This window comes from Triticum urartu, chromosome 1A, assembly GCF_056163025.1.
Source record: "Triticum urartu cultivar PI428250 chromosome 1A, HENAU_Tu73, whole genome shotgun sequence".
NCBI classification, from domain to species: domain Eukaryota; kingdom Viridiplantae; phylum Streptophyta; class Magnoliopsida; order Poales; family Poaceae; genus Triticum; species Triticum urartu.
In genome coordinates this window covers 581,929,586-581,955,333 of record NC_141873.1, presented here as the reverse complement: position 1 = coordinate 581,955,333, position 25,748 = coordinate 581,929,586, and the positions used below count along the sequence as shown (strand labels likewise).

At 47.4% G+C, this 25,748-nt stretch overlaps 1 long non-coding RNA gene and 1 pseudogene across 1 annotated transcript; one reads left to right on the top strand and one right to left on the bottom strand.

The window, feature by feature from the left end:
* Window positions 1-407: 407 nt before the first annotated feature.
* LOC147993061 (uncharacterized) lies at window positions 408-25,748 on the bottom strand (annotated as a pseudogene).
* LOC147993062 (uncharacterized) lies at window positions 18,161-18,867 on the top strand. The gene is made up of 3 exons (XR_015615443.1): window positions 18,161-18,408; window positions 18,500-18,673; window positions 18,766-18,867. It is a non-coding gene; the product is annotated as an uncharacterized LOC147993062 (long non-coding RNA).

The window sequence follows — 25,748 nt, the reverse complement described above, 5'->3', positions numbered from 1 at the left end:
TACCATGACTAGCAACAGGAAGAGGTGTGCCATCGGCAGTAAGAACATTAACAGGCGAATCAAGAGGTCGGAGAGAAGACAGCGTGGAAGAATCAGAAGACATATGAAAGGAAGCTCCAGAATCCAGAACCCACGAAGATGTACCTGACTGTGAAGATGCCGGCGATGGTGAAGAAGGGGATGCAGTCACAGCTGCAGCAGAACCAGTCGATGAGGAGCCGGAGGAAGCAAGTAGACACTTGAGGCGTACAATGTCCTGGTTAGTGAATGACGGAGTCGAGGAAGACACGGGAGTCCCGCTGGAAGAGGAGCGCCTCTGGTCTCGCTTCTTCTGGCGACAATCAGACTCTGGATGACCTGACCGGGAGCAGTAACCACAGAAAGTGTCACGGCGCGACGTGCCCTTCTCAGCATAAGGAGGACGGCTCACCCCCCCCCCCTGGAGGAGTAGGCGGGAGCGGCGGAGCGGTGAGGCAAGCAGACGACACAGGAGCTCGGGCGGCCAATACTGACGGAACCAAAAGCAACCCAGCAGAGCGAAAGCGGGTCTCCTCAGCACGAAGCTCGGCAAGGACCTCCGAAATAGGAACACGACCACGAGCAAGCAGGTGCGCCTGTCGAGGCTCAAACTCAGACCGGAGACGAGATAAGAACTCATGAACCCTCTGAAACTCCAGATCAGACCGAGTAGTCTGACAGCAATGGCATGTTCCACAAACAACTTTCCGAAGAGAGTCAAGCTGGCGCCAGATGGCAGAGCACTGTGAATAGAACTCATCAACAGAAGAATCACCTTGCTGGAGTGCGTGCTCCTGACGCACCACAGAGAGGTAGAGAGCATCACCAGAGGGCTGATAGCGCTGACAGAGGTAAGACCAGTAGAACACATCGTTGCAAATGTGCCAAGTCCCATGAACTCCGAAGCAAACTGAGGGAGGACACTCGCAGTGAGAACAGCAGCAGCTCGAGCATCATCATTGCACCACTGAGTGTAAGCAGACAGGTCATCATGGTACACAGAAAGAGCATCTGAATAAGCGGATACCTGCTGATCATAGGCATCAACCGCAGCACCATCTAGGGCCTTGGCGGCATCCCGGTCAGCCTGAGAAGCATCAACAGCAAGGACCGGCGGCACGGGTGAAATTGGGGCCACTGTCGCAACAGGACATGGCGAACAAGGGACCTCGCCAGAGAGAACACCCCACAGAAGAAGTCCATGCATATGGATGCGCATGGAGCCCACAAACTCAGCATAGTTGGTGCCATCGAAGATCACCGAACAGCGAGGAACAGTCACATAGCCCGAGATGACATACTGAGATATCCCTCCTTCTGCCTTTTTTTGCAGTCAACGGATCTGGATCGGGGATGAGGCTCACCCGCTCGAGCCAGGACCCCCGATTCTGGATCGAGGGAGACGGGCAGAAGCGCACGTGGCGGCGCTAACCAGCGGCGGAGACGCAAGCGGGATTAATCCAAACTAGATCGAGAGCCGGCAGCGCCCGTAGCAGCCTGGATCGATCCCCAGATTGGATCTAGAGCCGGCAGGGCCAGAAGCGCTCGCAGCACCCACAGCAGCGGGATGAGAGGGCCGGCCGGGAGGAACGGCTGGGCCAGCAGCTCCCGCGGCTGCCGGACAAGGCAGCGGCCACAGCCGGGCGAGATGGGACGAGGGGGAGGCCATACAGAGCAGCGGGCGAGCGGAACGGCGCTCGGACGGGGCGGCGAGACGGGACAGCGGCCGGACGGAGCGACGGCCGGGCAAGGTGGCCAGGCGAGACGGTGACCTATTGGCCGGGCCGGAGAGACAACGGTCGGACGGCCGGAGACGAGCAGGCTAGGAACGAGGCGCACGGAGTTGCATCGTGCGGGAGGGAGGGGCTAGCCTGGCATCGGATACCATGTTGGATAATCAGCAACTACATTCACAGGAGGGCCAAAGGCCAATAAATATACATGTGTATGGTAAAGTGCAAGAGACCCCTTATACAATGGGGATAAATCAAAAAGGGCCATACACATCTAACATCAACATCATCCACACAACAAAACCTTGTCGGTTGATTTTTCCACGAATACACAAAGTTTGCATATCATTGCATTGATAGAAGGGGTAGAATGAGTACAGATAGGGGTAAAACACATGACACGAACACAAGCAGACGTGAACATGATGCCCGGAGCAGAGAGACAAAGGATGCTCGGCCCATACAGAGAATACATCACACCTAAACCTACCAAGCCCAAACCAACAAGAACACCAACATCCACACAACAAAACCTTGTAGAGAGTAAGACTCTGGTTAATTCAGGCCTGCAACCATGCAGCTGACTCTGCTTTGGGTGCTAACGCCGAGTAAGACTGTAAAGACTAAAGTAGTTTGCTGACAGACAAACTGGCAACAGATTACAAGTGTTAGGCATGCTCAACGCAAGCGAGTACCCACCACGCTCACCAGGACCGAAAAATGGAAATCACAGACGTTACAAGTACTGCAATCTTCCGTTTGGTCAAAGAAACAAAAACAGAGAGGCGGTGAAAGGAGCAGGGAACATATACCTGCAAACTAAGCACAAAGTAGAAAGGGTGGGGGAGAGGACTACATTGAGTTTCGAGAACCTGTAGAACAAAACACTAGTACAGGCGATGGCCTGCAGCTTCAAAGTCACATGCTGCAGGTCTTGCAAACGACCATGGCTTGTAATTTCAGGTCCTTCTTCAACTCCAACAATTTAAATCACCCAGAACAAAATCTTGCAGGTTGATTCAGGTTGCAACCTGGTTGTGCAGTATATGCATGCACTGTCTAGAACACAATCGTCTGTAAAACGAATGGTGGAAATTATTTGATTAGATTCAATTCTAGTTGATATGAATGATAAGTGCAGGTTCAATATACACAAGTAAGATGTTTTGTTCAGATCAAGAAGAAAAGTGTAACGCACTGGCCTGCACTGCAAACAAATTCCCAAGACACTTATTGTGTCCATCTTTACATTGGTAACGGTACACTTTCAGTAGACATACTCTAGAAATTAGACTACTTGTCTTTGCACTATTATTATATTTTGCAAAACAAGGCGCTTTTAAACAAAAGGGAAATTGCATATCCAAGTAGATGGATATCTCTGCATTTATGCATGAAACAACCCAATAAGAAATGCAAGACTGAATACCATGAAAACAAAAGATGAAGCATATCAGAATAAGATTAGTATGACAAAGGGCTTGGCAGGACACATACCTTCTTTTCTATGCCAGCCAGAAAGGTCTTGGTCTTCTCTAATTCACACCATTGCTTTAGTCCCGGGCACCTCTTTATTTTTAGGTCCTGTAGGTTAGTGAGTTGATGTATTCCCTCAGGAAAAGACTTGATACCATCACATCCACTCAGATGAAAACTCTTTAGAGATGTGGGCAAGGCAGATTCCCTTTGTTGGTTGTTAGTGAGCTTCACCTTTCCCTCCTCTGATTCAGCAACCACGTGTTCTAATGCATTGCAGTTAATAACTACCATTTCCTGGAGGCTGGTGAGTTGTTGTATGCTTGCCGGCAAAGACCTCAAGTCTTCATTGTTATGTATCCAAAGTTTCTTGAGAGAGGTCAATTCGCCTAGCCAATGTGGCACTGCAGATATGCTTTTGCAGAAATACAGTTCCAGTGATTCAAGCTTTGTGAGTTGCTTCATGTTCTCATTCAACTCCTTTACACCATTGCTATTCCGTATATGCAGATTCTTTAGAGATGGGAGCTCACCCAACCATATTGGCAGTTCTTCCATGTGTTCGTCTTCTAGGTATAGTCCCTCCAAAGAGGATAGTAGTTGGATGATCTCTGGTGAGCCGGTTAGATCGCCACAATTGTCAATAGACAAATAAGGGAGTCCAGGGAAGTATTGAAGCCACCTCCATTGGTGAGGCCCCTTGCAGTCTCTAACTGACACCATAGTAGTTACTGGAGAAGTTGAGGAAGCACTGGTGTGTGACTCAATGCACTCATCCCATGATGATAACACATTATTACTGCATCTTATCTCCCACTCTTTAGATTTAGGCAGAGGCCCTTTCATCCTTAGCATGGGGCAATCTCTACTCCTTTTAACACCTTCTCCCCACCGGTGGAGTATGAAGCGTCCCACTCTTCCAGATTTGGCATATCTCTGAGAACCAGCGAGTCCAGGTTTGGTAGTTGTCCCACTACCCAGCCTGGAAAGACGACACTGTTATAACCACTTATCTCCAACTTCCTCAATGTCCTTGGTGGCACAAGTTTTTCCAGCAACATTTTGTCATCCACAAATCTGTCAACACCTTGAGTCCACTCCAGTTTCAACTCCCGAATGCTTTGCTTTTTCATTAATTTTATACTATGTGCCTCTCCTGCAGACTTCACATTTTCAAGTTTACTTATGTCCAGCTGAAAAGGATCTGTGGGCTTTAGCAGGACAAGATTGCTGCTAGATCCATCATTACCAGCACGCACCACAAAGTGTGGTAACGATATTGCACTGCTACCGAGTTGAGATATTTCAGCAAGACAATAACAATTATCTAAATAAAGAAACTTCAAGCTACCAACTGTACATATACCTCCAGGTATTTTCTCCAAATATTTGCATCCCGAGAGGTCCAATGTGTGCAGTTTTGTCAGGCTAGAAATATTTTCAGGTAATTTTTCCATACAATAATTTCTAGACAAGTCCAAATGCTCTAGATCTGAAAGATTAATTCTGCATATATGGTTGACGAGACAGTCCAAGATTTCCGTGGAGCGAAAACTGAATTCATGTCTGTTCGGTTCATCCCAGGAATCTACTGGTATGTTTCTTAGTTCAGATAGATTTAAATACCGGAGCTTTGTCAGATCATCTGGCAAGGAACTGACGTGTGTTTCTTTTAAATTCAAATATTGCAGACTGGTAAGACCAACCAAAGCTTCATGTACACCATCAACCACATAACAACGTGATAAGTCAAGATGGAGCAGATTCTTCAGACTCCCAAATAATCTTGGCAATTTTTCCATATCTCACCAACCTGATAAGTTTAAGTACTTGAGTTGACTGAATCCGCACAAAGATTCAGGGAGCTTTTTGAGTCCACATTCCCTTGAAGATAAGTTCAAATACTCGATTTTTGTGAGGGCACCCAAAAATTCTGCTTCTTTACCACATTGAAGATATGAGCTGTTTGATAAGTTTAAATACTGCAGTTTGGATAGGCCGCCCAGAACTTCTGGTATATCTCCGATATTTGGGCAGTATGATAAGTTCAAATACTCTAGCTCTGTGAGACTCTCCAAGAACACTGATATTCCTTCCACAGATGAGCAATTTGATAAGTCCAAATGAACCAATTTTTGTAGCCTCCTGAATGATTCTGGTAGTTTTGTAATTCCCGAACAACTTGACAAATCAAGATACATTAGACTCTCAATTTCTCCAATTGACTCTGGTAATGCTAAGATTGTAGGAGATCCATGAAGATTCAGATAAATCAATTTTGAGAGCTTGGTGATACTGTCTGGAATCTTTGCATCTTGGACTCTTGGAGTGTTAAGATATCTTAATTGCTTCAGGTCACCAATACAGTATGCCAGCTTATGTATGGTGCACTCACTTAAGTCCAAGACACGCAAAGACTTGGCAGATGAAAATGCGTCATCATGAAGTTTATATTTGTCACAACCCATAAAACGCAATGCCCTTATCTTGGATAAGTCTGATCCCAATGGCTTGCTACAATCATCTAGCAATGCATAGTGGTAGCGGCTTCCTTCAGCATTATTGATATTGCCAACAAAAATAATTTCATCCTCCATGACAGATCTTGCTAAATCATGCACCAGGTAATGCATGGTCAACAATATAACATCTTCATCATATAGCTCAAAAGTCTGCAACAAAACCATTCAGCAGTGTCAGACTTTTTTTTAGAAAAGGAGGATGACCCCCGACCTCTGCATCTGGGAGATGCATACGGCCACTTTATTGATTATTCTCGTGGACCTTACAAAGTGTTACAACAATAAGCCTGAATCCACCATCTAGGCAACATATGCCGCTACTCCTATCCATATGATGAAGGGGTGCTAGCTGGGCCACTACCCAGACCACTCACCTAATCCTAACATCGAAAGCCGGAATCCCCAGCCTAGCCACATACTGGGTCTGGGGCATAAACCGGTCTGACGCACTCACAGGTGTCGTCTCCACCATCTTCCACTGGTTCATCTCCAAGCAGATTGAGGTGCCAACCTTGGCAGGCTCCTCCGCCATCAACGCCACCATGACGCCAAATGACGACCACCACCTACGCTAGGACATCTCCAAGCATACAAACAACACAAAAACGAACAACAAGAAAATCCCAAAAGATACAAGGGGGCACTCTGAACTTACAACACATTGGAGAGCTAGTTACAAGAGGTACTAAGATAAGAAAGGGCACTACTAGCATAAACCGATGACCGCAACCCTCAGGCGCCAAAGACATAGGAGAAATGCCGCTGGGACACACCAGACCGGCCACACCATCACGCGCCAAGAACGTCTGAAGGCTGCAGGAAAGCCGCCGAGCAACAACAGAGAGGCGGACAGCGGGACAGCAAGAGGCACTGCACTTGCTGCCGGCCAAAAACCCCACCTTCAGCAACCCTACGCCCGAATCCACACTCCCCAGGCAACACCTCCATGGAGGGAACGACACACACGGCGCCGCCGCTGCCCAATCCTGCCAGATTTTGGGTTTTCACCTGGGAGAGGGATGTGAGAGTTAATCCCGTGTCCGTGCGTGTATGCGTATCCATGTAGGATACCTGTACCGAGTCGGTTTGGGTTAGACATAGCTTAGCAGTATATATACATGTACCCCCCCCCTTGTAATCTGATCAGACCATCGAAGCAATAAAGAAATAACAGGCTCGATACGAGCCTGCGGCTATCCATCGTTTAGTTCGCCAAGTTCCATCGTGCTCGATACGATCCGTTGCGTTGTAGTAAAAGTCGCCGGCCGCCAAGTTGAAGCTAGCTCAGAACGTGCGTGTACTGTGGATCCATCAAGCAGCCAGCCTGCTTGCTTGCTAGCTAGCTTGTACGTGCCTGTACATAGCTCCTGGGTGATTTGATCTCCGGTGAATTGATCTAGCGATCAAAAGCCAACAATTGGTATCTAGAGCCTCGACGATCTACGATCTACGATGACGGACAGCGACAAGGAGTCGGTCAAGTCCGGCAACGGTGGTTCCAAGGCAAACAAAAACGGCGACAAGGTGAAGAAGGGCGGCAAGTCAGCGACTAGTGGTGGTGGAACGGGCGGCGCCAACGTTCAGGCGCATCGCAACATCTCCATCCAGTACCCGATGCTCACTGACGCCAACTATGGCATGTGGGCGGTCAAGATGAAGATTATTCTCCGAACCCTTCGAGTGTGGGAGGCCATAACGGACAACGACGTCGACCAGGAGTGCGACGAAGGTGCCATGGCCGCCATAGCCCAGTCTGTGCCGGATTCCGTGCTGATGACATTGGCGGAGTTCGAGACAGCAAGAGAGGCGTGGAACGCACTCAAAGAGATGAGGATCGGAGAAGATCGCGTCACGAAGGCTCGGGCACAAGTGTTGAAGCGCCAATTTCACAAGTTGCAGATGGAGGAAACTGAATCGGTGAACGACTATGCCATGCGTCTGACTACTTTGGTGGAAGAGATCCGCGCGCTTGGTGCGAAGCTCGAGGAGACCGAGATTGTGGAGAAGTTTTTCAGTTCGGTGACTGATAAATTCACGTACATCATCGGCACGCTCGAGCAGCTTTACGACATCGACGACATGAGCATAACGGAGGCGATCGGACGCTTGCGGACATGGGAAGAGAATGCTCGTGGCTGTCGGAAAGGCAAAGGAGGAGGTAGCGACCAACTCATGTACTTGCGCGCGGATTGGGAGTCCCCAAGTAGCAAAGGAAGGCGCAACGTTGGTGAAGGCTCAAGCAACGCAAAGTGCGGCGGACAAACCGAAGAAGGCAAAGGAAAAGGCAAGCCACAAGGTCGTGGTAAGGCGGACCGATCTAAAGAGCGAAAGCCAAGGAACTTGGATATGTCCGAGGTCAAGTGCTATAACTGCAATGAGATGGGTCACTTTCACTAGTAGAAAACAGGGCTATGGTCCAGGCCGGCTCAGCCCATTAGTCCCAGTTCAGTCTAGAACCGGGACCAATGTGGGCATTGGTCCCGGTTCGTGAGCCCAGGGGGCCGGCCGGGCCACGTGGGCCATTGGTCCCGGTTCATCTGGACCTTTTGGTCCCGGTTGGTGGGATGAACCGGGACCAATGGGCCTCGCTCCTGGCCCACCACCATTGGTCCCGGTTGGTGGCTTGAACCGGGACCAAAGGCTCCCCTTTAGTCCCGGTTCATGCCACCAACCGGGACCAATGAGGTGCCTATATATACCCCCTCGCGCAAGAGCAGAGCACAGTGCTCTGTTTTTTCTGGCCGAGGGGGAGAGGGCTTTGTGGTGCTCTAGCTCACCTCCTATGCACATGAGGTGTTCGATGGAATGCCCGAGCCACACTACTTAAGCTTTCTCCTCTCGAAGCTCGACCTTCAAGCTCCATTTTCCTCGAGATTTGTACACTTCTATTAATTTGGACACTTAATTTTATATAATGCACGCACAGATGAACCGGCAATGGATGTACGGTGACAGACACACCCGCGAGTACATTAAGGGCGTGCATGAGTTTCTCGATGCGGCTGAGGCAAACAAGCAGAATGGTTTTATGTGTTGTCCATGCACTGAATGTGGGAATACGAGGTCTTACTCTAACCGGAAAATCCTTCACTCCCACCTGCTTTACAAGGGTTTCATGCCATACTATAATGTTTGGATGAGGCACGGAGAAATAGGGGTTATGATGGAAGACGGCAAAGAAGAAGAGTACGATGACAACTATGTGCCCCCTGAATACGGTGATGCTGCAACGGGGGGAGCTGGTGAAGATCAAGAGGAACCAGACGATGTGCCCAATGATGCTGCCACGGGTGAAGCTGCTGAAGATCAAGAGGAACCAGACGATGTGCCTGATGATGATGATCTCCGCCGGGTCATTGTCGATGCAAGGACGCAATGCATTAGTCAAAAGGAGAAGCTGAAGTTCGATCGCATGTTAGAGGATCACAAAAAAGGGTTATACCCCAATTGCGAAGATGGCAACACAAAGCTCGGTACCGTACTGGAATTGCTGCAGTGGAAGGCAGAGAATGCTGTGGCTGACAAAGGATTTGAGAAGCTACTGAAAATATTGAAGAAGAAGCTTCCAAAGGATAACGAATTGCCTGACAGTACATACGCAGCAAAGAAGGTTGTATGCCCTCTAGGATTGGAGGTGGAGAAGATACATGCATGCCCTAATGACTGCATCCTCTACCACGGTGCATACAAGGATCTGAACGCATGCCCGGTATGCGGTGTGTTGCGGTATAAGATCAGACGAGATGACCCTGGTGATGTTGATGGCGAGCCCCTCAGGAAGAGGGTTCCTACGAAGGTGATGTGGTATGCTCCTATAATACCACGGTTGAAACATCTGTTCAGAAACGAAGAGCATGCCAAGTTGATGCGATGGCACAGTGAGAACCGAACGAAAGATGGGAAGTTGAGAGCACCCGCTAACGGGTCGCAGTGGAGAAAAATCGAGAGAAAGTACCGGGATGAGTTTGCAAAGGACCCAAGGAATGTATGGTTTGCTTTAAGCGCGGATGGCATTAATCCTTTCGGGGAGCAGAGCAGCAATCACAGCACCTGGCCCGTGACTCTATGTATGTATAACCTTCCTCCTTGGATGTGCATGAAGCGGAAGTTCATTATGATGCCAGTTCTCATCCAAGGCCCTAAGCAACCCGGCAACGAAATTGATGTGTACCTAAGGCCATTAGTTGAAGAACTTTTACAGCTGTGGAATGGAAACGGTGTACGTACGTGGGATGAGCACAGACATGAGGAATTTAACCTTAAGGCGTTGCTGTTCGTGACCATCAACGATTGGCCCGCTCTCAGTAACCTTTCAGGACAGACAAACAAAGGATACCACGCATGCACGCACTGTTTAGATGACACTAAAAGTATATACCTGGACAAATGCAGGAAGAATGTGTACCTGGGCCATCGTCGATTTATTCCGACCAACCATCAATGTCGAAAGAAAGGCAAGCATTTCAAAGGCGAGGCAGATCACCGGAAGAAGCCCGCCATGCGCACCGGTGATCACGTGCTTGCTATGGTCAATGATTTACACTACGTAATCTTTGGAAAGGGTCCCGGTGGACTAGCTGTTCCGAATGACGCTGAGGGACACGCACCCATGTGGAAGAAGAAATCTATATTTTGGGACCTACCCTACTGGAAAGACCTAGAGGTCTGCTCCTCAATCGACGTGATGCACATGACGAAGAACCTTTGCGTGAACCTACTAGGCTTCTTGGGCGTGTATGGGAAGACAAAAGATACACCTGAGGCACGAGAGGACCTGCAACATTTGCACGAAAAAGACGGCATGCCTCCGAAGCAGTATAAAGGTCCTGCCAGCTACGCTCTTACAAAAGAAGAGAAAGAAATCTTCTTTGAATGCCTGCTCAGTATGAAGGTCACGACTGGCTTCTCGTCGAATATAAAGGGAATAATAAATATGCCAGAGAAAAAGTTTCAGAACCTAAAGTCTCATGACTGACACGTGATTATGATGCAACTGCTTCCGGTTGCATTGAGGGGGCTTCTACCGGAAAACGTCCGATTAGCCATTGTGAAGCTATGTGCATTCCTCAATGCAATCTCTCAGAAGGTGATCGATCCAGAAATCGTACCAAGGCTAAGGAGTGATGTGGCACAATGTCTTGTCAGTTTCGAGCTGGTGTTCCCACCATCCTTCTTCAATATCATGACGCACGTCCTAGTTCATCTAGTCGACGAGATTGTCATCCTGGGGCCCGTATTTCTACACAATATGTTCCCCTTTGAGAGGTTCATGGGAGTCCTAAAGAAATATGTCCGTAACCGCGCTAGGCCAGAAGGAAGCATCTCCATGGGCCATCAAACAGAGGATGTTATCGGGTTTTGTGTTGACTTCATTCCTGGCCTTAACAAGATAGGTCTCCCTAAATCGCGGTATGAGGGGAGACTAACTGGAAAAGGCACTCTTGGAAGAGACTCAATAATATGTAGGGACGGATATTCTTGGTCTCAAGCACACTACACAGTTCTACAGAACTCTACCTTGGTGACCCCGTATGTCGATGAACACAAGAACAGTCTGCGCTCCAAACACCCGGAGCAGTGCGACGACTGGATTACATGTGAACACATCAGGACTTTCAGCAGTTGGTTGGAAACACGTCTCAGAGGTGACAACACTGTTTGTGATGAGTTGTACTTGTTGTCCAGGGGACCATCTTTGACTGTATTGACTTACAAAGGATACGAGATAAATGGGAATACATTTTACACGATCGCCCAAAATCAAAAGAGCACCAACCAAAACAGCGGTGTCCGCTTTGATGCAGCAACCGAGAGCGGAAAGGACACATATTATGGTTACATAGTGGACATATGGGAACTTGACTACGGACCTGATTTTAAGGTCCCTTTGTTTAAGTGCAAATGGGTCAATCTGTTAGGCGGCGGGGTACAGGTAGACCCACAGTACGGAATGACAATAGTGGATCTGAAAAATCTTGGGTACACTGACGAACCGTTCGTCCTAGCCAATGATGTGGCACAGGTTATCTATGTGAAGGACATGTCTACCAAACCGAGAAAAAGAAAAGATAAGGAAGCGAATACATCATACGATGAGCCAAAGCGCTACATAGTTCTTTCAGGAAAAAGGGACATCCTGGGAGTGGACGGCAAGACAGACATGTCTGAAGATTATGAAAAGTTTCATGAAATTCCTCCCTTCAATGTCAAGGCTGACCCAAGCATCCTGATAAAGAATGAAGATTATCCATGGTTACGGCGCAATAAGCAAATGACACAAGCGAAGAAAAAGTGAAGACTTTCTCCCGCAATAAGCAAATGCTATGTGGGTGAAATTATGATATCATCCCAACTTTCAACTTTTTCAGAGTTCATTTGAAATGCTTTCATGTCTTATGGTTTGAAACTTTGATACTTCGAAAGTGATTGTCCATTTTGTACATGAAGTGCATCAAATTTTGTCGTAACCCTCTCTACTTTTTGGAACATGCTATGTGGGTGAAATGATGAGACCATGCCAACTTTCAACCTTTCCAGAGTTCATTTTGAAATGCTTTCCAATTTCAGAGTCATTTAGCTCAAAGAATGAATTAATAGCAAACAAAATGAACTACAAAACTTTTATGAAAATAAAAACAATCAATTAAAATATTATGTTATGATCAACTAAAATAAAACTATAATATTCTTCAATAGCAAAAAGAATATAATTTGTGTGACCTAAAATCAAACTATAAGTATTTAATTGTAAGTATAAATAAAAAATAAATAGCAAAGAAGAAAAAAAATTCTAATTTTATATTAAAGTTATTCATAAACTAGTGATTCACACAAATTTTTAAAAATTCAAATTTAAACTATTTAAAATTTAAAACTAATGGCACTAATAGAAAGTTTATAATTTTTGTGACCTAAAAGCAAAAAAGAAATCACTAAAAAACTCTAAGTATTTAGTTTTAAGTAGAAATAAAAAATAAATAGAAAAAAAATTCTAATTTTATAGTAAAGTTATTCATAAACTAGTGATTCACACAAATTTTTAAAAATTCAAATTTAAACTATTTAAAATTTAAAACAAATGGCACTAACAGAAAGTTTATAATTTTTGTGACCTAAAAGCAAAAAGAAATCACTAAAAAACTGTAAGTATTTAGTTTTAAGTAGAAATAAAAAAAATAAAAAACCAAAAAAATGTAGAAATAAAAAAGAAAAAACAAAAAAAATGCCACCTACTGGGCCTCCACGGCCTGAATACGACTAGAAACCCTACATGGGCCAGGATTCAGGCCCGCAGAAGGCCCAATAGGCCCACAGGCAAAGCAGTGTCAAATTAGGCCCATAGGCCTGCAGTTCAGAGGAGTTCGAGAGGGAGGAGGCAGCAGAGCTTATAAACTGGTGTTGGGCGCTGTCAACTAGCGATGTGGGACTAAACTTATGGGCGTGGGGCAGCACAAGGGTATTGGTCCCGGTTGGTGGCACCAACCGGGACTAACGGTGGCATTGGTCCCGGTTGGTGGCACCAGCCGTGACCATTGCCCCCCTTTAGTCCCGGTTGGTGCCACCAACCGGGACCAATGGGCTTCGCTTCCCGCCCTTTGGGCTGCCGAAAAGAGGCCATTGGTCTCGGTTCGTGGCACCAACCGGGACTAATGCCCACCTTTAGTCCCGGTTGCGGCCACGAACCGAGACCAAAGCCTCTTCTATATAAGGCCACACTTTGGAATTTTTCATTCTCATCTTGCAGTTGCCGCCCCTGACGCCGCCAGGCTGCCCCGACGCCGCCCACCCCTATCGTCGTCGTCGCCCGCGCCCATCGTCGCCGTCGCCCACGACACGCGCCGCCCCGGCCCGCCCCCGTCGCCGTCGCCCTCGTCCCTGCCCCGACGCGCACCGCCCCGTCCCGCCCTCGCCGTCGCCCGCGCCGGCCCCTTGCCCGACGCCCGCCGCCCCGGCTACCGTCCCCGTCACCGCGTGCCGCCCCGAGCCCGCCGTCCTCATCGCCGGACTCCAGCCGTCGCCGCCCCCCTCAAAGTGAGCCCCCCTCTCGAGTGCCACTCTTGCGCCCGAGCGCCCTTACTCCGCCCCTGCTCCATGGTCGCCGCCGCCCGAGCGCCCCGGCTCCGCCCCTGCGCCCTTGCTCCGCCCCTGCTCCGCCGGCCCCGAGCGCCCGAGGAGAAGTAGAGGAGAGGAGAAGTGGAGCAGCAGCAACGCGCTGTCCACTTTTCTGAATTTTTTGGAACAGGAGGAATTTTTTTGTCCATATAGAAGGTGTTTGATGAAATGCTAGATGGCTTTGGGCATTTTTGGAATTTTTTTTAAAAAATTGTGGTGAGGTATTGATGCAAGACAAAGGCGATGGCAAAATTTCAGAATTTTTGGAGAGGTTTAGAATAGGTTTTCAACAAGTTATTTGAATCCGATTCAAATTTCATTTGAATGAAATTTGAAAATTTTGAACTATGGATCAGAATATGCTAAATATGTCAAAAATGTTTTTTTTATATGATTTTTTTTTCATATATGTATTCATTTTTTTATTTAGGTTGTTAATTAGTAGATATCGATTTTAGGTTAGTGTAGAGGAAAAAGTAAAATAAGGAAAAGGAAGAAAAGAGGAAGAAGGAAGAAGAAGAAGAAGAAGAAAAGGAAGGAGTGGAAAAAGGAAAATAAGAAGAGGAAGGCTTCTTTTTTTTCTTCGATCTTCTCCTCTATTTTGTTCATGGATATATGCTAAAGAAAACGAGGGGGTGATAGATGATGATGAGGGGTCGAGAGTGGGACGAGAGGTCGAGAGGTGTCGAGGGGAGAAAAAATATGTTATTAGGGACGAGGGTCATCGAGGGGTCGAGAGAGGGATGAGGGGTCGAGAGAACTAAATAAGAAGAAGAAGAGGAGAGGAAGAAGAGGATAAATAAATAAGAAGAAGAAAAAAGAAGGGGAAGAAGAGGGAGAAGAAGAGGAGAGGAAGAAGAGGAAGTCTTCTCCTCTATTCTTTCTTTTCTTCTTTTTTCTTCTTCGTCTTCCTCTTTATTTTATCGGGAACGAGGGTCGTCGAGAGGTCGAGGAGCGGTAGAGGAGAAACCCTAAATAGAAAGTATCGTCGGTGTGAGATACATGTACCGTCGGTGTCGGACACTACACCCACATCCCACAAGTGGCGCGGGCTTCGACGCCCACGTCACTTGTGGGACGTGGATGTAGTGTCCGACACCGAAGGCCACATGTATCTCACACCCACGATACTTGCTAGCTATTTAGGGTTTCCTCTACCGAAAAGAAGAGGAGAAATAAATAAGAAGAAGAAAATTTTTCTTCTTTTCTTCTTCTTCTTCTTCTTCTTCTTCTTCTTCTTCTTATTAGCTGGAAGTAGAGAGAGGTTTCCTAGTGTCAAAGTATTGAAGAAATCCATGCCTTCATCATTAGCCGGAAGTAACCAGGGCATGTTGGTACGAAGTTCTGCAAAGTTATTCTGGAATGGAGTCCCGGATAGAATAATCCACTTTTTGGTACGAATTCAGCAAAGGCCTTCCAAATAGCAATATTCGGAAGGCTCTTGCTGAACTTTGTACCAAAAAGCGAATTATCCTATCTGGGACTCCGTTCCAGAACAACTTTGAAGAGCTTCGTACCATCATGCACATGTTACTTTCGCCTAATGATGAAGACATGGTTTTGTTGAATCCTTTGACACTAGGCAACCTCCCGACCCCTCGGCGATCCTCTCGGACATGATGTAGTGTCGTCGTTGTCGATATATACCCCCTCCCAATAGCTTACTATGATTAGGTAGCTAGTTCTACGTTTGGCACTAATATATCCATCTGTCATGTTTGAATAATAATTGCCATGTTGTAAATATTTGTAGAAACTATGGACACCGCCCTAGACAAAGCAACAAAAGAAGCGTTGTTGAGGGACATAATCGCAGAAGGAAGTGATGCCATCTCGTTGTTTCTCAACGAAACCGATGGTCTGGAAGGAGAGGGTGAACAAGCTGGCTACGGTGACCTAATGCCGGTGCAAGAAGAAGAACATGAGGACGGCTCCGGTGACCCAATGCCGGTGCAAGGAGACCGTGATGACGGCTTCGGTGACCGAACCGAGTCCGGCCAGGTATATATATTAGTTAAGCCTATGCTGACTAGCTGATTGATGCATTCATTGTTTTAGTATGTACACATATTAATTAAGTCTTTGTTCTTTTTTCTAGCCCTCTGAATCGAGCACAACTTCGGTAAAGAGACGAGGCCCGAAGAAAAAGTTGAGCTCGGATGAAAAGTTTGAGATCATAGCAATCGCGCCCGACGGCCAACCTATTGAACCCCTCCGGACAAAGAGCGCATTTGTTGCTCAGTGCGGGGTTCTGGTTAGGGACAAGATCCCGATAAGCATCCAGCAATGGTTTAAGCCGGCTACAGAAGACCCTGAGGTGTCTTATGTCAATGATATGCAGAAAAATGATCTTTGGACTGAGCTGAAGTCAAATTTCACCCTACCGCCTGAGGATAATCTAGAGAACCCAGTTAAAGAGAAATTAATCAAGTCTTTTGCTCTGAAGAGGATGGCAGAACTATTCAGGAGGTGGAAGAAAGAGCTGAATAAGTTTGTCGAAAATAATGAGACACCAGAATTCAAGGGCAGATATGAGAAGATCAGAGATCACTGGCCCGCATTTGTGGCCCACAAGACATCAGAAAAGAGTAAGAAGATGTCGGCGACAAACAAGCAAAATGCTGCGAAGAAGAAGCTTCACCATCGCACGAGGTCAGGTGGCTACCTCGTAGCCCGGCCTAAGTGGTCCAAGAGTGAGAATGATCTGGTTCATAAAGGGATCGAACCAGAGACAAATAACTGGCCAGACCGTTGCCGGACTTGGTTCTTCGGGGCTGGCGGAACCCTGGACCCTGAAACAGGGAAGTGCATTTGGACGAACGATCAAATGGACATACCAGTCAGTAAGCTTAAGCAGTATATCGAAGCAGCGCAGGAAGGGACGTTCTTTCCAGACAGAGAGAACGATGAGCTCACAATGGCCCTCGGGAATCCTGAGCACCCTGGACGGACACGAGGCACGCCAGGCTCCATTCCGTGGAAGGTGGGTTTCCGGACGCAGGCGGTTACAAATCCCATGAGAGGAGGAAAAAAGTGCAGCAGACCCAAATGCAGGCGCTGCAAGCAAGGGTGGACGCGATAGAGGAACGAGAAGCAAATCACAGCAAACGTACTGCCGAAGCCTCCCCCGAAGCTACCCCGCCATCTCAGCGCAGAAGCAGCGTGGCTTCCACCGAGCTGCTTCAGCCAGAGCATGCCTTGACGGCTCCTGCCAGCGATCCCGTGGATGCTATCACGGAGTCTCAAAATTGCCACCTTATGACGCAATGGATGAATTTGAAGGTCAAGGCGGCTGTTGGCTCTGTTTTTCCTACTGAACCCGGTGCAACTTTTCACTGCCGGCCGATTCCAGAAGGATATGCTAGGGTGATGGTGGATGAGATAACGGAGGGATTTGAGGACCTCCAGCTTGACCACCCTACCGGTGAAGGGGAGACTCGGCTGGGGTCTGCTTTGAAGACTCCATGCCTATGGCGGAAGGAGCTCATCAACCTTTCGAACTGGACGCCTCCGCCTCCTCCTCCTCCTCCGGCGAGTCAGGGCACTTCGCCCCCACCGCCTCCTCCTCCGGCGAGTGACGATCAGGGCCCTCGGCCGGCTCCTTCTCCGGCGCGTGGCGGCACTCCGCCTCCTTCTCCGCCTGCGCCGACGCGCCCGAGCAGCCAGCCTCCTCCTTCTCCGCCTCGTCAGCAAGGGCGGAAGAGACCTGCCGCCGCTCCAGCTGCTCCGGCGCGTCGTAGTCCTTCTCCTCCGCCGCTTAAGCAAGTAAAGAAGACAACCGCTACGTCTGCTCGGTCGGCGTCTAGCAGTACAACCAGAGGCGGGAGGACATACAGATTCGGTCCTTCTCTGAAGACTCCAGAGAAGTTACCATACGAGAGGACCCAGGAGGAGAACGCCGAGATCGCGCGAGAAGAAGTGAAGAAATTCTTTGAAGGGGTGAAAGCAAAGAAACATCCACCTCCGGAGGAGAAGGTAGATCGGGTGAAAGTGAAGCGCACTCTGGCTGCCCTGACAAAACCACCGAAGTCTGATCCGCCGAAAGGAAACTATGACCGCATTATTGGAAAAGAATTTGCCGAAGCGGAGCGGTCGGGAAGTACTGTCAGTGATCAAAGGCTGAAAGAACGACGAGCTGGGAAACAAATTGCCCAGCTCGGCGAACAAGCGAAGCAATCGTGCCCCCCGCTCAAGGTGCCTAGCCACAACGTCGATAATGATCCGAGGATGGTGCCCGGTTATAGCAATCTTGCAGATTACCTGCCCGACGAAGTACATTATGAACCCATGGACGTGCATATACAAAGATACGAGTACGGGAAGCCTCTCGTCAAAGATGAAAGATCTCTATCAACGATGATGCGAAGATTGCATGATTGGTACTTGAAAATCTGCAGAGACTCTGGGGGGAGGAGTACTTTGTATGCGAGAGTTAAACCGGAGCATGACCTCGTTGGAATTGATCTGTTGCCTGTTCCATTTGAGGAGTTCTATCAGTTTTTCAATCAATTGGCCCTCGATAAAACAACGGTCGCCTGCTACTGTCTGTAAGTAGTACTACTTCTGTCATTAAGTTTCTCTATATAGCTTAGCTCTTTCATTGCATGTATTTATAATCATCCTCACTATATTATGCAGATTGAAGATCGTCGAATTGAAGAAAAGACAAGTCGGTGATATTGGGTTCATTAACACATATCTCATAGATGCAACTCAGGTTAAACTTCATGCCGCAGCTACCGAGGCCAGCTTGCTACGATCGTTCGTAATAAATCAAAACAAAGATATAATACTCTTTCCTTACAACTTCAGGTGAGTGTTACTGTCTTGTGCGTATTCGGTTTCCCTTATATATTAGTCAAGGTTATAGTAATGTAATTGATGAGTTATGCATGTGTGTGCAGTTACCACTATATTCTCCTAGAGATTAAGCTTGAGCAGGGAGTAGTAACCGTCTTGGACTCTAAACGAAAAGATCCCAAGGAGTATGCGGACATGACTGAAATCCTCAAGAAGTAAGTTAAATCGATCATTATCCACCATATCAACAACTTTGTTCATTTCCTGATATCAAGTAATTGTTTTCTTTGTCCGGCAGGGTTTGGAGAAAATTCACCAAAACAGTTCCGGGACTGCCGAAGGAGCTGGAATTTAGACACCCGAAAGTAAGTACTATAGTAGCATGTTCCGCGCATCTCCTAGTGATTCAAGCGCTAGTTTCATCAATACCATTTAGCATTCTTGCTTATCAGTTTGATTGACCTCTATTTCTTGTAAAGTGGTTGTGGCAGGAACAAGGGAATGATTTCTGTGGATACTACATCTGCGAGTCCATCCGCCACACGACCTGTGAGCGGGGCGGGTACTCTAACGAACAATATGAAGTACGTAAATAACAACATTCACAATTTTATTTTATTACCATCATTTGTGTTGAGTTTCATTCATTTATATATATATGTATTGACCCCCTTCTTCAAATTAGATGTTTCGGAAGCGGGATGAACTCCTAGCACCAGCTCGCATGCGAGCAATTCAAGAGGAATTGGCGGCATTCTTTCTTGACCACGTGATCCCTGAAGACGGAGAATTCTATGTGGACCCTGAGTCCGTATGATTATATTTGTAAGAGATAATTATTGTATATATGTAGCCGGTAGTGTCAGATAGATATACGAAAACTTGTTGTTCTACCAATCTCTCAGAGAAGGAGAGGTGGTCGATATCACTTCTCTCTGTATATATGCATATATGTTCATGACGATCTTCTGTTTCCTTCGTTTGCTTACTAGCTAGCTAGCGTGTCTAGTCCTCTCTATATACGTATGTATAGTACATAGCGTCGACCAAGCACGGACATAAGAGAGGACACTTCTCTCTATTAATTATAACTAGCTAACACAATATATGAAACACCTAAATTAACCCCGCAAAACCCCCAACCCCCCCCCCCCCTTTCAAAAAAAAACAAAAACCCCAGCCACAGAAGTGTTGACGCGTGGATGCCTATTGGTCCCGGTTGGTGCCACCAACCGGGACCAAAGGGTCTCCTGACTGGGCTCTGCGCACTGCCCACGTGGAGGGCCTTTAGTCCCGGTTCTGGATTGAACCGGGACTAAAGGGGGGAGGTATTAGTACCGACACTTTAGTCCCGGTTCCGGAACCGGGACTAAAGGCCCTTACGAACCGGGACTATAGGCCCTTTTTCTACCAGTGTTTGCGAAGGATTGTTCGGAGCCTAACAAGTGGGAGATCAAGGAAAATTTGGCGAAGCAGGAAGACGAACGTCCAGGTCTTCTGATGGCCGAAGTTTGTGATCTCGTCCAAACAGCGGTTGTGAAACCAAACCGAAAGGTGCTACTTCATGAGAAAAAGGTAACACCAAAGTTATCCGGGAGCCAGAACGTGTCGTGGTATCTCGACACGGGTGCCAGTAACCACATGACGGGGTGCAAGGAGAAGTTCCTCGAGCTAGAATATGATGTTCAAGGCTCGGTCAAGTTTGGTGATGGTTCAAATGTGGAGATTTGTGGGCAAGGTTCTGTCCTCTTCGAGGGTCTAACAGGAGAACATCGCATACTCACCGGAGTGTACTACATCCCACGGCTTCGCAACAACATCATCTCTGTCGGGAAACTTGACAAGAATGGATGCAAGGTGGATATTGAGAACGGAGTGATGACGATCTTCGACAACCTCTGAAATGTGCTAGCGCGTGTGAATCGCACGCGGAACAGGCTCTATATCCTCAACCTTGATCAATCTCAACCGGAGTGTTGGCTCGCCAAGAGTGATGATGATTCGTGGTTATGGCATGCTAGATTTGGACACGTTAACTTCTACGCCTTGAAGAAGATGTCGAAGATGGACATGGTATCTGGGATGCCGTTTATCGACCATGTTGATCGAGTATGTGACGGGTGCTTGGTTGGAAAACAGCACCGCAGGCCGTTCCCTGCTCAGTCTACCTATCGTGCAAGTGATGCACTCGAGCTGCTCCATGGTGATCTATGTGGCCCTATCACCCCAGCAACTCACGGAGGAAAGAAGTATTTCTTCCTTGTGGTAGATGACTACTCGAGATACATGTGGGTCGTTCTCCTACGATCTAAAGATGAGGCGTTTGAAGCGTTCAAGAAGCTGAAGGCTGCAACGGAGATGGAACACAAGCTGAAGGTTCGCGCTCTACGGACAGATCGCGGCGGAGAGTTTGCGTCGAACGAGTTCAACGACTACTGCGAGAAGATTGGCATAAAGAGGTTCCTCACGGCACCTTATATGCCACAGCAGAACGGGGTTGTTGAAAGACGCAATCGAACCGTCGTTGACATGGCGAGAAGTTTACTCAAGAGCAAGAACTTGCCGGGGACTTTTTGGGGAGAAGCTGTCTCGACGGCGGTCTATCTTCTCAACCGGGCTCCAACGAAGGCAGTGATTGGCAAGACTCCGTATGAAGCAATTTACGGACGTAAGACGAATGTGTCTCATCTACGGACGTTCGGGTGCGTGGCGCATGTGAAGACGGCGGAGCCACATCTCTCCAAGCTTGCCGATCGTAGCACCAAGATGGTGTTCATCGGATACGAGAGGAGTTCCGGCACCAAGCCATACCGCTTCTACGATCCACGAACCAAGCGTCTACGAATTTCACGCGATGTCGTGTTTGAAGAAAACCAAGCGTGGAACTGGAGCGCAGCAGCCGACGATGCTCCAAACAGTAACATATTCACAGTTGAATTTCCAACTGATGATGATGCAAGGGAAGACGTGCAGGTGGTTGGCAAGATGCCCAACCAAGGTGACCACAATGATAGTGATCATCATGGTGCCGACACCAATGACGACGTGCATGGGTCGCAAGGTGATAGCGACAACGACGCGCAAGACACGGGTAGAGATCTCGGCAATGACATCGACAACGAGGCGCATAGTGACAACGACAATCAAGATGAAAGTCACGGTCACGACGACTACGCCGACGACGCGGATGTCAACGATGCGGATGTCAACGATCCGGCATCCACTACGCTCGAGACTCAACGGTCTTCCTCAAGTGCATCGACGCCGACACAATTTGTGTCGCCTCCTTCGCAAGCCACGACGGATTCTTCCGGGCCTCGTCGCTACAAGACCCTCAAGAAAGTCTACAAGTACGCAAAGCCAGTTACGCTTGAGTACTCCAATTTGTGTTTACTTGGAGTTGAGGAGCCGGCGAACTTCGTAGAGGCGAGCAAAAGTTCAAGTTGGATGCACGCCATGGATGAGGAGATGAAGGCGATCGAGAGCAATGGCACGTGGACTTTACTAACCTGACGTCCGAACCAAAAGGCGATAGGTTTGAAGTGGGTTTACAAGTTAAAGAAGGACACGAAGGGTGCCACTATGAAATACAAGGCAAGACTCGTTGCAAAGGCTACGTATAACGTCAAGGAGTTGACTATGAGGAGGTGTTTACACCGATTGCTCGACTCGAAACGGTGAGGGTGCTCCTAGCCTTGGCAGCACAAAAGGATTGGAAGGTTCATCACATGGATGTTAAAACCGCTTTCCTCAACGGCGATCTCACAGAAGAAGTGTACGTAGAACAACCCCTCGGCTACGAGAAGAAAGGAGAAGAAGGGAAAGTTTACAAGCTCAAGAAGGCACTTTACAGGCTGAAGCAAGCGCCAAGAGCTTGGAACTCAAAATTAGACCGAAGATTGGTCTCACTCGGGTTCAAAAGATGTCCCCTCAAGGATGCAAAAGACAGTCTGCCAAGCACCGAAGAACAGGTGAAGGTTGAAGACGCGACCAAGGAGGAGCGCTGGCGTCAAGCTACGGACGAGCTGACGACAGCAAAGACGATCCCTGTAATGCTACGAGAAACGACGAAGGCAATGCTAAGGGTAAAGCCTACGAGCAATCGTGTGTGGGATCCAGGTCGGAAGTAAGGACATCATGATTAGGGGGTAAATGTTAGAGTTAATCCCGTGTCCGTGCGTGTATGCGTATCCATGTTGGATACCTGTACCGAGTCGGTTTGGGTTAGACATAGCTTAGCAGTATATATACATGTACCCCCCCTTGTAATCTGATCAGACCATCGAAGCAATAAAGAAATAACAGGCTCAATACGAGCCTGCGGCTATCCATCGTTTAGTTCGCCAAGTTCCATCGTGCTCGATACGATCCGTTGCGTTGTAGTAAAAGTCGCCGGCCGCCAAGTTGAAGCTAGCTCACAACATGCGTGTACTGTGGATCCATCAAGCAGCCAGCCTGCTTGCTTGGTAGCTTGTACGTGCCTGTACATAGCTCCTGGGTGATTTGATCTCCGGTGAATTGATCTAGCGATCAAAAGCCAACAAGGGAACGGAGGTGGGGAGAAGGAGATCACGACATCGCCTCCAAGAAGGAAACGTCGCCCAAGGCCGACGTCGATGCCGAGCCGAACCAGCCGGCCAGGGGTTTCCCCCGGTCCCGATCTGCAACACCAGTCCCAAACTCAACCGGATCCAGCGACCAGCCGCGGGAAAACAAGCGCAGTGGGGGAGGGAGCGAATTGGGGGCGGCAAACCTCTAGCATTTGTGTGTATCAATCATTGAGATATTGTCAAGAAGTTATTTGGAAAAGCTGCACTGTAAGCAATGATTATGTGATGTACTCCAAATCATTCTCAGCAATTTTAGAATTATATTATAATTTCAATATCTGTCAGTTTGTGTACTTTACAACTATACTTGAGTTACCTTACACCAGTTCCAAAAGAACAATGAAAACAAATCATAAAAGGTATGCATAACTCACCGATGACGACTTGAAATGGTCAAGAAAAGAAAGGCCCAAAAGCTGATTAATGTATCTCTCGCCAAGCTCCCGAGTAGAGAAACCAAGAGAAACCCACTGATGAATAAGATCATCTTTAAGTATCTTGTGACCTTTTGGAAATATTGCACAATAGGCAAAGCATAGCTTCAGATATGAAGGCATAACACTATAGCTTAACTTCAGTGATGCAAGCACTTGTGTAGAAGATGTATCTTCCAAAGAAGGTGCAGTCCAGATATTACTATCCCTCACTGATTCCCATTGACCAGACTTCATAGATTGCAACGTGTGTCCAAGTGATTTAGCTGCTAAAGCCACACCCGCACACTTCATTGCAATGACCTTGCCTATTTCCACCAATTGTTCTTTGTCACCTCTAGATTCAAATTTATAATAAACCAACACATATCATCAGTCAAGGGTGCTAATTTGTATGGTTGGATGGTAGACATCTTCTTTGCAATACCTTCACTCCGTGTGGTTGCTATAACAACCACCTTACTGCTCTCCCCAACTTTTAACATATATTTCAGTTCTTCCAACTAAGATATGTTGTCTTCCCACAGGTCATCCAAAACAATCAGAATCTTCTTGTTGGCAAGGAGCTTTTCAAGGGAATTATGGATCATCTGCTTTCCAGTGTACCCACTCTCTTTATCTTTCTCTGATAGTTGTGATATTATAGAGTTCCCAATTTTGATCAAATCAAATGTCTGAGACACGTAAACCCACACTTGAGAGTATTCATTGAATTGGGAACTATTGTAAACCATTTTTGCCAAGGTTGTCTTGCCAAGGCCTCCAATGCCATATATAGGAAGGATTGTGATATCCTTTGTCATGCTCTCAGATAAAGAAGCCAATATTATATCTCTCTCCCCAGTCCTCCCAGTGATTTCTGTCTCCAGGGTTGATGATGTTTCCCGTATATCAGTCACCTTTGGCTCATTGGCATTAGTGTGGTCTGTTAACTTGAATTCCTTGTGTTGATCTGTTATGACCTTCAGGTCGTCCCTCATGTTCTTCATCCTATTGGCCATTGTAATGTTGGGGCCAATTGTGAGACAAGGGATCATGTTCGCCAAATATTTTTTGAAGGAGAACTGCAAGACAGTTGCTTTGTTAGTAAAATACAAAATGGCCAGCACTCAACAGAAAATTTTGTTAAAACATAAGAGGCAAATCCTCTTATTTCTAAGAACCTCCGACTGTAAGGGCCAAGGTTAAGACCACCTTTAATGATGTGCTGAGAACTGGAGCTAGAACAAAATGGTATGGAGATGTTTCAGATGCCTGACCCGAAGGCTGAGGCCTATCAAAACCATGTCTAGTTCATCCAAGGATCTGGTGCCCAAATTATTATTGTGGAGACTGGATAACAGATTACCAAGTGTTGTAAAGATGTAGGCATGTTTATTAGCTGTGTGCATCCTAGCTATGAAGAGGCAGAGTGTGTGCTCATTGTGTTTGTATCTGCTTGATATTTCATTTTGAGTCAATAAAAACCGTTATTTGTCAAAAAAAGGGTTGGCGAAGATGTTCACAATCATAGAGCCAAGATCAAGCCAAACAATCTACTAGCAGATTCAATAGCTCAGTATGTTTAACTAATTATTTACAAATTGTTTTCGAATACCTATATGGCAGCTCATTTTGTAGCCAAGCAAGCTACCGCTTAGCTCATCTGGAGGCAGCAGATGTAAAGCACTTGTTTCTCAAAAGGAGAAGAGTAGCATACTCACAAATTAAAGAACTGCGTCAATTTACTGCACAAATGCGTACCTTGCACGCAGACGGCTGGGCGATGGCCTGTGTGTCTGCTTCGAACTCATCAATCATGTCAGAGACCTCATACAAGAAGTCCTTGAGCCGCTTCAGCCAAAGACCCGTCAGTTCGTCTGTGATGGACTGCCTCTCCGCGACCTTGAGCACTGCCTTGACAGACTCCAGCGCCATCTTCATCTTTTTGAGGTCCTTGTCCAAATTCATCTGCAGCGCGATCTGACCTCCGATCAGAGAACCAATCTGGTCACCCACCACCTTGAGGATGGCAGCAGCAAGCATGCCGCCGAGCGCCGCCAT